Raw genomic sequence first — 15,207 nt, 5'->3', positions numbered from 1 at the left:
CTGGTTCACACTGCTCATATACTGAACACAAACACTGGGTCACACTGCCCATATACTGAGCACAAACACTGGATCACACTGCTCATATACTGAGCACAACTCTGGGTCACACTGCTCATATACAGAGCACAAACACTGGGTCACACTGCCATATACTGAGCACAAACACTGGGTCACACAGCTCATATATTGAGCACAAACACTGGGTCACATTGCTCATATACTGAGCACAAACTCTGGGACACACTGTTCATATACTGAGCACAAACTCTGGGTCCCACTGCTCATATACTGAGCACAAACACTGGGTCACACTGCCCATATACTGAGCACAAACACTGGGTCACACTGCCCATATACTGAGCACAAACACTGGGTCACACTGCCCATATACTGAGCACAAAACACAGGGTCACACTGCCCATATACTCAGCACAAACACTGGGTCACACTGCTAATATACTGAGCAGAAACACTGGGTCACACTGCCCATATACTGAGCACAAACACTGGGTCACACTGCCCATATACTGAGCACAAACACTGGGTCACACTGCGCATATACTGAGCACAAACACTGGGTCACACTGCCCATATACTAAGCACAAACACTGGGTCACACTGCTCATATACTGAGCACAAACACTGGGTCGCACTGCCCATATACTGAGCACAAACACTGGGTCACACTGCTCATATACTGAGCACAAACACTGGGTCACACTGCCCATATACTGAGCACAAACACTGGGTCACACTGCTCATACACTGAGCACAAACACTGGGTCACACTGCCCATATACTGAGCACAAACACTGGGTCACACTGCCCATATACTGAGCACAAACTCTGGGTCACACTGCTCATATACAGAGCACAAACACAGAGTCACACTGCTCATATACTGAGCACAAACACTGGGTCAACTGCTCATATACTGAGCACAAACAATGGATCACACTGCTCATATACTGAGCACAAACACTGGGTCACACTGCTCATATACAGAGCACAAACACTGGGTCACACTGCCCATATACTGAGCACAAACACTGGGTCACACATCTCATATACTGAGCACAAACACTGGGTCACACTGCTCATATACAGAGCACAAACACTGGGTCACACTACTCATATACTGAGCACAAACACTGTGTCACACTGCCCATATATTGAGCACAAACACTGGGTCACACTGCCATATACAGAGCACAAACACTGGGCCACACTGCTCATATACTGAGCACAAAAATTGGTCAAACTGCTCATATACTGAGCGAAACAAATGGGTCACACTGCTCATATACTGAGCACAAACACTGGGTCACACTGCCCATATACTGAGCACAAACACTGGGTCACACTGCTCATATACTGAGCACAAACACTGGGTCACACTGCTCATATACTGAGCACAAACACTGGGTCACACTGCTCATAAACTGAGCAAAAACACTGGGTCACACTGCTCATATACTGAGCACAAGCTCTGGGTCACACTGCTCATATACTGACCTCAAACACTGGGTCACACTGCTCATATACTGAGCACAAACCCTGGGTCACACTGCCCATATACTGAGCACAAACACTGGGTCACACTGCCCATATACTGAGCACAAACACTGGGTCACACTGCCCATATACTGAGCACAAACACTGGGTCACACTGCTCATATACTGAGCACAAACACTGGGTCACACTGCTCATATACTGAGCACAAATACTGGGTCACACTGCTCATATACTGAGCACAAGCACTGGGTCACACTGCTCATATACTGAGCACAAACACTGGGTCACACTGCCCATATACTGAGCACAAACACTGGGTCACACTGCTCATATACTGAGCACAAACACTGGTCACACTGCTCATATACTGAGCACAAACACTGGGTCACACTGCCCATATACAGAGCACAAACACTGGGTCACACTGCCCATACACTGAGCACAAACACTGGGACACACTGCTCATATACTGAGCACAAACACTGGGCCACGCTGCTCATATACTGAGCACAAGCACTGGGTCACACTGCTCATATACTGAGCACAAACACTGGGTCACACTGCCCATACACTGAGCACAAACACTGGGTCACACTGCTCATATACTGAGCACAAACACTGGGTCACACTGCTCATATACTGAGCACAAACACTGGTCACACTGCTCATATACTGAGCACAAACACTGGGTCACGCTGCCCATATACTGAGCACAAACACTGTGTCAAACTGCTCATATACTGAGCACAAACACTGGGTCACACTGCTCATATACTGAGCACAAACATTGGGTCACACTGCTCATATACTGAGCACAAACACTGGGTCACACTGCTCATATACTGAGCACAAACACTGGGTCACACTGCTCATATACTGAGCACAAACACTGGGTCACACTGCTCATATACAGAGCACAAAACACAGCGTCACACTGCTCATATACAGAGCACAAACACTGGGTCACACTGCCCATATACTGAGCACAAACACTGGGTCACACTGCCCATATACTGAGCACAAACAGTGGGTCACACTGCTCATATACTGAGCACAAACACTGGTCACACTGCTCATATACTGAGCACAAACACTGGGTCACACTGCCCATTATACAGAGCACAAACACAGGTCACACTGCCCATATACAGAGCACAAACACTGGGTCACGCTGCCCATATACTGAGCACAAACACTGTGTCAAACTGCTCATATACTGAGCACAAACACTGGGTCACACTGCCCATATACTGAGCACAAACACTGGGTCACACTGCTCATATACTGAGCACAAACACTGGGTCACGCTGCCCATATACTGAGCACAAACACTGGGTCACGCTGCTCATATACTGAGCACAAACACTGGGTCACACTGCCCATATACTGAGCACAAACACTGTGTCAAACTGCTCATATACTGAGCACAAACACTGTGTCACACTGCTCATATACTGAGCACAAACACTGGGTCGCAGTGCTCATATACTGAGCACAAACACTGTGTCACACTGCTCATATACTGAGCACAAACACTGTGTCACACTGCTCATATACTGAGCACAAACACTGAGTCACACTGCCCATATACTGAGCACAAACACTGGGTCACACTGCTCATATACTGAGCACAAACACTGGGTCACACTGCCCATATACTGAGCACAAACACTGGGTCACACTGCTCATATACTGAGCACAAACACTGGGTCAAACTGCTCATATACAGAGCACAAACACTGGGTCACACTGCCCATATACAGAGCACAAACACTGGGTCACACTGCCATATACTGAGCACAACCACTGGGTCACACTGCTCATATACAGAGCACAAACACTGGGTCACACTGCCCATATACTGAGCACAAATACTGGGTCACACTGCCCATATACTGAGCACAAACACTGGGTCACACCGCTCATATACTGAGCACAAACACTGGGTCACACAGCCATATACTGAGCACAAACACTGGGTCACACTGCTCATATACAGAGCACAAACACTGGGTCACACTGCCCATATACTGAGCACGAACACTGGGTCACACTGCCCATATACTGAGCACGAACACTGGGTCACACTGCCCATATACTGAGCACAAACACTGGGTCACACTGCTCATATACTGAGCGCAAACTCTGGGTTACCCTGCTCATATACAGAGCACAAACACAGCGTCACACTGCTCATAGACTGAGCACAAACACTGGGCCACACTGCTCATATACTGAGCACAAACACTGGGTCACACTGCCCATATACTGAGCACAAACACTGGATCACACTGCTCATATACTGAGCACAAACACTGGGTCACACTGCTCATATACAGAGCACAAACACTGGGTCACACTGCCCATACACTTAGCACAAACACTGGACACACTGCTCATATACTGAGCACAAACTCTGGGTCACACTGCTCATATACAGAGCACAAACACAGCGTCACACTGCTCATATGCTGAGCACAAACACTGGGTCACACTGCTCATATACTGAACACAAACACTGGGTCACACTGCCCATATACTGAGCACATGCACTGGATCACACTGCTCATATGCTGAGCACAACTCTGGGTCACACTGCTCATATACAGAGCACAAACACTGGGTCACACTGCCCATATACTGAGCACAAACACTGGGTCACACAGCTCATATACTGAGCACAAACACTGGGTCACACTGCTCATATACTGAGCACAAACACTGGGTCACACTGTTCATATACTGAGCACAAACTCTGGGTCCCACTGCTCATATACTGAGCACAAACACTGGGTCACACTGCCCATATACTGAGCACAAACACTGGGTCACACTGCCCATATACTGAGCACAAACACTGGGTCACACTGCCCATATACTGAGCACAAACACAGGGTCACACTGCCCATATACTGAGCACAAACACTGGGTCAAACTGCCCATATACAGAGCACAAACACTGGGTCACACTGCCCATATACTGAGCACAAACACTGGGTCACACTGCCCATATACTCAGCACAAACACTGGGTCACACTGCCCATATACTGAGCACAAACACTGGGTCACACTGCCCATATACTGAGCACAAACACTGGGTCACACTGCTCATATACTGAGCACAAACACTGGGTCACACTGCCCATATACTAAGCACAAACACTGGGTCACACTGCTCATATGCTGAGCACAAACACTGGGTCACACTGCCCATATACTGAGCACAAACACTGGGTCACACTGCTCATATACTGAGCACAAACACTGGGTCACACTGCCCATATACTGAGCACAAACACTGGGTCACACTGCTCATACACTGAGCACAAACACTGGGTCACACTGCCTATATACAGAGCACAAACACTGGGTCACACTGCCTATATACTGAGCACAAACTCTGGGTCACACTGCTCATATACAGAGCACAAACACAGCGTCACACTGCTCATATACTGAGCACAAACACTGGGTCATACTGCTCATATACTGAGCACAAACACTGGGTCACACTGCCCATATACTGAGCACAAAAACTGGATCACACTGCTCATATACTGAGCACAAACACTGGGTCACACTGCTCATATACAGAGCACAAACACTGGGTCACACTGCCCATATACTGAGCACAAACACTGGGTCACACAGCTCATATACTGAGCACAAACACTGGGTCACACTGCTCAGATACAGAGCACAAACACTGGGTCACACTACTCATATACTGAGCACAAACACTGTGTCACACTGCCCATATACTGAGCACAAACACTGGGTCACACTGCCCATATACAGAGCACAAACACTGGCCACACTGCTCATATACTGAGCACAAAAACTGGGTCAAACTGCTCATATACTGAGCAAAACAAATGGGTCACACTGCTCATATACTGAGCACAAACACTGGGTCACACTGCTCATATACTGAGCACAACACTGGGTCACACTGCCCATATACTGAGCACAAACACTGGGTCACACTGCTCATATACTGAGCACAAACACTGGGTCACACTGCTCATATACTGAGCACAAGCTCTGGGTCACACTGCTCATATACTGACCACAAACACTGGGTCACACTGCTCATATACTGAGCACAAACCCTGGGTCACACTGCCCATATACTGAGCACAAACACTGGGGCACACTGCCCATATACTGAGCACAAACACTGGGTCACACTGCCCATATACTGAGCACAAACACTGGGTCACACTGCTCATAATACTGAGCACAAACACTGGGTCACACTGCTCATATACTGAGCACAAATACTGGGTCACACTGCTCATATACTGAGCACAAGCACTGGGTCACACTGCTCATATACTGAGCACAAACACTGGGTCACACTGCCCATATACTGAGCACAAACACTGGGTCACACTGCTCATATACTGAGCACAAACACTGGGTCACACTGCCCATATACAGAGCACAAACACTGGGTCACACTGCCCATACACTGAGCACAAACACTGGGACACACTGCTCATATACTGAGCACAAACACTGGGCCACGGTGCTCATATACTGAGCACAAACACTGGGTCACACTGCCCATACACTGAGCACAAACACTGGGTCACACTGCTCATATACTGAGCACAAACACTGGGTCACACTGCTCATATACTGTGCACAAACACTGGGTCAAACTGCTCATATACTGAGCACAAACACTGGGTCACAGTGCTCATATACTGAGCACAAACACTGAGTCACACTGCCCATATACTGAGCACAAACACTGGGTCACACTGCTCATATACTGAGCACAAACACTGGGTCACACTGCCCATATACTGAGCACAAACACTGGGTCACACTGCTCATATACTGAGCACAAACACTGGGTCAAACTGCTCATATACAGAGCACAAACACTGGGTCACACTGCCCATATACAGAGCACAAACACCGGGTCACACTGCCCATATACTGAGCACAAACACTGGGTCACACTGCTCATATACAGAGCACAAACACTGGGTCACACTGCCCATATACTGAGCACAAACACTGGGTCACACTGCCCATATACTGAGCACAAACACTGGGTCACACCGCTCATATACTGAGCACAAACACTGGGTCACACTGCTCATATACTGAGCACAAACACTGCTCATATACTGAGCACAAACACTGGGTCACACTGCTCATATACTGAGCACAAACACTGGGTCACACTTCCCATATACTGAGCACAAACACTGGGTCCCTCTGCCCATATACTGAGCACAATCACTGGGTCACACTGCCCATATACAGAGCACAAACACTGGGTCACACTGCTCATATACAGAGCACAAACACTGGGTCACACTGCTCATATACTGAGCACAAACACTGGGTCACACTGCCCATATACTGAGCACAAACACTGGGTCACACTGCCCATATACTGAGCACAAACACTGGGTCACACTGCCCATATACGGAGCACAAACACTGGGTCACACTGCTCATATACTGAGCACAAACACTGGGTCACACTGCCCATATACTGAGCACAAACACTGGGTCACACTGCTCATATACTGAGCACAAACACTGGGGCACACTGCCCACATACTGAGCACAAACACTGGGTCACACTGCTCATATACTGAGCACAAACACTGGTCACACTGCTCATATACTGAGCACATACACTGGGTCACACAGCCCATATACTGAGCACAAACCCTGGGTCACACTGCTCATATACTGAGCACAAACACTGGGTCACACTGCCCATATACTGAGCACAAACACTGGGTCACACTGCTCATATACTGAGCACAAGCACTGGGTCACACTGCTCATATACTGATCACAAACACTGGGTCACACTGCTCATATACTGAGCACAAACACTGGGTCACACTACCCATATACTGAGCACAAACACTGGGTAACACTGCCCATATACTGAGCGCAAACACTGGGTCACACTGCCCATATACTGAGCACAAACACTGGGTCACACTGCTCATATACTGAGCACAAACACTGGGTCACACTGCCCATAAACTGAGCACAAACACTGGGTCACACTGCTCATATACTGAGCAAAAACACTGGGTCACACTGCCATATACTGAGCACAAACACTGGGTCACACAGCCCATATACAGAGCACAAACACTGGGTCACACTGCTCATATACTTAGCACAAGCACTGGGTCACACTGCCCATATACTGAGCACAAACACTGGGTCACACTGCCCATATACTGAGCACAAACACTGGGTCACACTGCCCATATACTGACCACAAACACTGGGTCACACTGCTCATATACTGAGCACAAACACTGGGTCACGCTGCTCATATACTGAGCACAAACACTGGGTCACACTGCCCATATACTGAGCACAAACACTGGGTCACGCTGCTCATATACTGAGCACAAACACTGGGTCACGCTGCTCATATACTGAGCACAAACACTGGGTCACACTGCTCATATACAGAGCACAAACACTGGGTCACATTGCCCATACACTGAGCACAAACACTGGGTCACACTGCTCATATACTGAGCACAAACAGTGGGTCACACTGCCCATATACTGAGCGCAAACACTGGGTCACACTGCTCATACACTGAGCACAAACACTGGGTCACACTGCCCATACACTGAGCACAAACACTGGGTCACACTGCTCATATACTGAGCACAAACACTGGGTCACACTGCCCATATACTGAGCACAAACACTGGGACACACTGCTCATATACTGAGCACAAACACTGGGTCACACTGCTCATTTACTGAGCACAAACACTGGGTCACACTGCTCATATACTGAGCACAAACTCTGGGTCACACTTCTCATATACAGAGCACAAACACAGCATCACACTGCTCATATACTGAGCACAAACACTGGGTCACACTGCTCATATACAGAGCACAAACACTGGGTCACACTGCTCATATACTGAGCACAAACACTGGGTCACACTGCCCATATACTGAGCACAAAAACTGGGTCACACTGCCCATATACTGAGCACAAACACTGGGTCACACTGCTCATATACTGAGCACAAACAGTGGGTCACACTGCCCATATACTGAGCACAAACACTGGGTCACACAGCTCATATACTGAGCACAAACACTGGGTCACACTGCTCATATACAGAGCACAAACACTGGGTCACACTGCTCATATACTGAGCACAAACACTGGGTCACACTGCCCATATACTGAGCACAAACACTGGGTCACACTGCCCATATACTGAGCACAAACACTGGGTCACACTGCCCATATACTGAGCGCAAACACTGGGTCACACTGCTCATATACTGAGCACAAACACTGGGTCACACTGCTCATATACTGAGCACAAACACTGGGTCACACTGCTCATATACTGAGCACAAACACTGGGTCAAACTGCTCATATACTGAGCACAAGCTCTGGGTCACACTGCTCATATACTGAGCACAAACACTGGGTCACACTGCCCATATACTGAGCACAAACACTGGATCACACTGCCCATATACTGAGCACAAACACTGGGTCACACTGCCCATATACTGAGCACAAGCTCTGGGTCACACTGCTCATATACTGAGCACAAACACTGGGACACACAGCTCATATACTGAGCACAAACACTGGGTCACACTGCTCATATACTGAGCACAAACACTGGGTCACACTGCCCATATACTGAGCACAAACACTGGGTCACACTGCTCATATACTGAGCACAAACACTGGGTCACACTGCCCATATACTGAGCACAAACACTGGGTCACACTGCTCATATACTGAGCACAAACACTGGGTCACGCTGCTCATATACTGAGCTCAAACACTGGGTCACGCTGCTCATATACTGAGCACAAACACTGGGTCACGCTGCTCATATACTGAGCACAAACACTGGGTCACACTGCCCATATACAGAGCACAAACACTGGGTCACGCTGCCCATATACTGAGCACAAACACTGGGTCACACTGCCCATATACAGAGCACAAACACTGGGTCACACTGCCCATATACTGAGCACAAACACTGGGTCACACTGCTCATATACTGAGCACAAACACTGCGTCACACTGCCCATATACTGAGCACAAACACTGGGTCACGCTGCTCATATACTGAGCACAAACACTGGGTCACGCTGCTCATATACTGAGCACAAACACTGGGTCACACTGCCCATATACTGAGCACAAACACTGGGTCACACTGCTCATATACTGAGCACAAACACTGGGTCACGCTGCTCATATACTGAGCACAAACACTGGGTCACACTGCCCATATACTGAGCACAAACACTGGGTCACACTGCTCATATACTGAGCACAAACACTGGGTCACGCTGCCCATATACTGAGCACAAACACTGGGTCACGCTGCTCATATACTGAGCACAAACACTGGGTCACGCTGCTCATATACTGAGCACAAACACTGGGTCACACTGCCCATATACTGAGCACAAACACTGGGTCACACTGCTCATATACTGAGCCCAAACACTGGGTCACACTGCTCATATACTGAGCACAAACACTGGGTCACGCTGCTCATATACTGAGCACAAACACTGGGTCACACTGCCCATATACTGAGCACAAACACTGGGTCACACTGCTCATATACTGAGCACAAACACTGGGTCACGCTGCCCATATACTGAGCACAAACACTGGGTCACGCTGCTCATATACTGAGCACAAACACTGGGTCACACTGCCCATATACTGAGCACAAACACTGGGTCACACTGCTCATATACTGAGCACAAACACTGGGTCACACTGCCCATATACTGAGCACAAACACTGGGTCACGCTGCTCATATACTGAGCACAAACACTGGGTCACACTGCCCATATACTGAGCACAAACACTGGGTCACGCTGCTCATATACTGAGCACAAACACTCGGTCACACTGCTCATATACTGAGCACAAACACTGGGTCACGCTGCCCATATACTGAGCACAAACACTGGGTCACGCTGCCCATATACTGAGCACAAACACTGGGTCACGCTGCTCATATACTGAGCACAAACACTGGGTCACACTGCTCATATACTGAGCACAAACACTGGGTCACGCTGCTCATATACTGAGCACAAACACTGGGTCACACTGCCCATATACTGAGCACAAACACTGGGTCACGCTGCTCATATACTGAGCACAAACACTGGGTCACACTGCCCATATACAGAGCACAAACACTGGGTCACGCTGCCCATATACTGAGCACAAACACTGGGTCACACTGCCCATATACTGAGCACAAACACTGGGTCACACTGCCCATATACTGAGCACAAACACTGGGTCACACTGCCCATATACTGAGCACAAACACTGGGTCACACTGCTCATATACTGAGCACAAACACTGGGTCACACTGCCCATATACTGAGCACAAACACTGGGTCACACTGCCCATATACTGAGCACAAACACTGGGTCACACTGCCCATATACTGAGCACAAACACTGGGTCACACTGCTCATATACTGAGCACAAACACTGGGTCACACTGCTCATATACTGAGCACAAACACTGGGTCACACTGCCCATATACTGAGCACAAACACTGGGTCACACTGCCCATATACTGAGCACAAACACTGGGTCACACTGCCCATATACTGAGCACAAACACTGGGTCACACTGCCCATATACTGAGCACAAACACTGGGTCACACTGCCCATATACTGAGCACAAACACTGGGTCACACTGCCCATATACTGAGCACAAACACTGGGTCACACTGCTCATATACTGAGCACAAACACTGGGTCACACTGCTCATATACTGAGCACAAACACTGGGTCACACTGCTCATATACTGAGCACAAACACTGGGTCACACTGCTCATATACTGAGCACAAACACTGGGTCACACTGCCCATATACTGAGCACAAACACTGGGACACACTGCTCATATACTGAGCACAAACACTGGGTCACGCTGCTCATATACTGAGCACAAACACTGGGTCACACTGCCCATATACTGAGCACAAACACTGGGTCACACTGCTCATATACTGAGCACAAACACTGGGTCACGCTGCTCATATACTGAGCACAAACACTGGGTCACACTGCCCATATACTGAGCACAAACACTGGGTCACACTGCCCATATACTGAGCACAAACACTGGGTCACACTACCCATATACTGAGCACAAACACTGGGTCACACTGCCCATATACTGAGCACAAACACTGGGTCACACTGCCCATATACTGAGCACAAACACTGGGTCACACTGCCCATATACTGAGCACAAACACTGGGTCACACTGCTCATATACTGAGCACAAACACTGGGTCACACTGCCCATATACTGAGCACAAACACTGGGTCACACTGCTCATATACTGAGCACAAACACTGGATCACACTGCCCATATACTGAGCACAAACACTGGGTCACACTGCCCATATACTGAGCACAAACACTGGGTCACACTGCTCATATACTGAGCACAAACACTGGATCACACTGCCCATATACTGAGCACAAACACTGGGTCACACTGCTCATATACTGAGCACAAACACTGGATCACACTGCCCATATACTGAGCACAAACACTGGGTCACACTGCCCATATACTGAGCACAAACACTGGGTCACACTGCCCATATACTGAGCACAAACACTGGATCACACTGCTCATATACTGAGCACAAACACTGGGGCACACTGCCCATATACTGAGCACAAACACTGGGTCACACTGCCCATATACTGAGCACAAACACTGGGTCACACTGCCCATATACTGAGCACAAACACTGGATCACACTGCCCATATACTGAGCACAAACACTGGATCACACTGCCCATATACTGAGCACAAACACTGGGTCACACTGCTCATATACTGAGCACAAACACTGGGTCACGCTGCTCATATACTGAGCACAAACAGTGGGTCACACTGCCCATATACTGAGCACAAACAGTGGGTCACACTGCCCATATACTGAGCACAAACACTGGGTCGCACTGCCCATATACTGAGCACAAACACTGGGTCACACTGCCCATATACTGAGCACAAACAGTGGGTCACACTGCCCATATACTGAGCACAAACACTGGGTCGCACTGCCCATATACTGAGCACAAACACTGGGTCACACTGCTCATATACTGAGCACAGACACTGGGTCACACTGCCCATATACTGAGCACAAACACTGGGTCACACTGCTCATATACTGAGCACAAACACTGGTCACACTGCTCATATACTGAGCACAAACACTGGGTCACGCTGCTCATATACTGAGCACAAACACTGGGTCACGCTGCTCATATACTGAGCACAAACACTGGGTCACACTGCTCATATACTGAGCACAAACACTGGGTCACACTGCTCATATACTGAGCACAAACACTGGGTCACACTGCTCATATACTGAGCACAAACACTGGGTCACACTGCCCATATACTGAGCACAAACACTGGGTCACACTGCCCATATACTGAGCACAAACACTGGGTCACACTGCTCATATACTGAGCACAAACACTGGGTCACACTGCTCATATACTGAGCACAAACACTGGTCACACTGCTCATATACTGAGCACAAACACTGGGTCACACTGCTCATATACTGAGCACAAATACTGGGTCACATTGCTCATATACTGAGCACAAACACTGGGTCACACTGCCCATATACTGAGCACAAACACTGGGTCACACTGCCCATATACTGAGCACAAGCACTGGGTCACACTGCTCATATACTGAGCACAAACACTGGGTCACACTGCTCATATACAGAGCAAAAACACTGGGTCACACTGCCCATATACTGAGCACAAACACTGGGTCACACTGCTCATATACTGAGCACAAACACTGGGTCACACTGCTCATATACTGAGCACAAACACTGGTCACACTGCTCATATACTGAGCACAAACACTGGGTCACACTGCCCATATACTGAGCACAAACACTGGGTCACACTGCCCATATACTGAGCACAAACACTGGGTCACACTGCTCATATACTGAGCACAAACAATGGGTCACACTGCTCATATACAGAGCACAAACACTGGGTCACACTGCCCATATACTGAGCACAAACACTGGGTCACACTGCTCATATACTGAGCACAAACACTGGGTCACACTGCCCATATACTGAGCACAAACACTGGGTCACACTGCCCATATACTGAGCACAAACACTGGGTCACACTGCTCATATACTGAGCACAAACACTGGGTCACACTGCCCATATACTGAGCACAAACACTGGGTCACACTGCCCATATACTGAGCACAAACACTGGGTCACACTGCTCATATACTGAGCACAAACACTGGTTCACACTGCCCATATACTGAGCACAAACACTGGGTCACACTGCTCATATACTGAGCACAAACACTGGGTCACACTGCCCATATACTGAGCACAAACACTGGGTCACACTGCCCATATACTGAGCACAAACACTGGGTCACACTGCCCATATACTGAGCACAAACACTGGGTCACACTGCCCATATACTGAGCACAAACAATGGGTCACACTGCCCATATACTGAGCACAAACACTGGGTCACACTGCTCATATACTGAGCACAAACAATGGGTCACACTGCTCATATACTGAGCACAAACACTGGGCACACTGCTCATATACTGAGCACAAACACTGGGTCACACTGCTCATATACTGAGCACAAACACTGGGTCACACTGCCCATATACTGAGCACAAACACCTGGTCACACTGCTCATATACTGAGCACAAACACTGGGTCACACTGCTCATATACTGAGCACAAACACTGGGTCACACTGCTCATATACAGAGCACAAACACAGCATCACACTGCTCATATACTGAGCACAATCACTGGGTCACACTGCTCATATACTGAGCACAAACACTGGGTCACACTGCTCATATACTGAGCACAAACACTGGGTCACACTGCTCATATACTGAGCAAAAACACTGGGTCACACTGCCCATACACTGAGCACAAACACTGGGTCACACTGCCCATACACTGAGCACAAACACTGGGTCACACTGCCCATATACTGAGCACTAACACTGGGTCACACTGCCCATATACTGAGCAAAAACACTGGGTCACGCTGCTCATATACTGAGCAAAAACACTGGGTCACACTGCCCATATACTGAGCACAAACACTGGGTCACACTGCTCATATACAGAGCACAAACACTGGGTCACACTGCTCATATACTGAGCACAAACACTGGGTCACACTGCTCATATACTGAGCAAAAACACTGGGTCACACTGCCCATACACTGAGCACAAGCACTGGGTCACACTGCTCATATACTGAGCACAAACACTGGGTCACACTGCTCATATACTGAGCAGAAACAGTGGGTCACACTGCCCATATACTGAGCACAAACACTGGGTCACACTGCTCATATACTGAGCACAAACACTGGGTCACACTGCTCATATACTGAGCAAAAACACTGGGTCACACTGCCCATATACAGAGCAAAAACACTGGGTCACACTGCTCATATACTGAGCACAAACACTGGTCACACTGCTCATATACTGAGCACAAACACTGGGTCACACTGCCCATATACTGAGCACAAACACTG

The sequence above is a fragment of the Somniosus microcephalus genome, chromosome 11 (assembly GCF_052327205.1).
Source record: "Somniosus microcephalus isolate GS21.2 chromosome 11, FLI_Smic_1.0, whole genome shotgun sequence".
NCBI classification, from domain to species: Eukaryota; Metazoa; Chordata; class Chondrichthyes; order Squaliformes; family Somniosidae; genus Somniosus; species Somniosus microcephalus.
Note: the sequence above shows the minus strand (reverse complement) of the source record.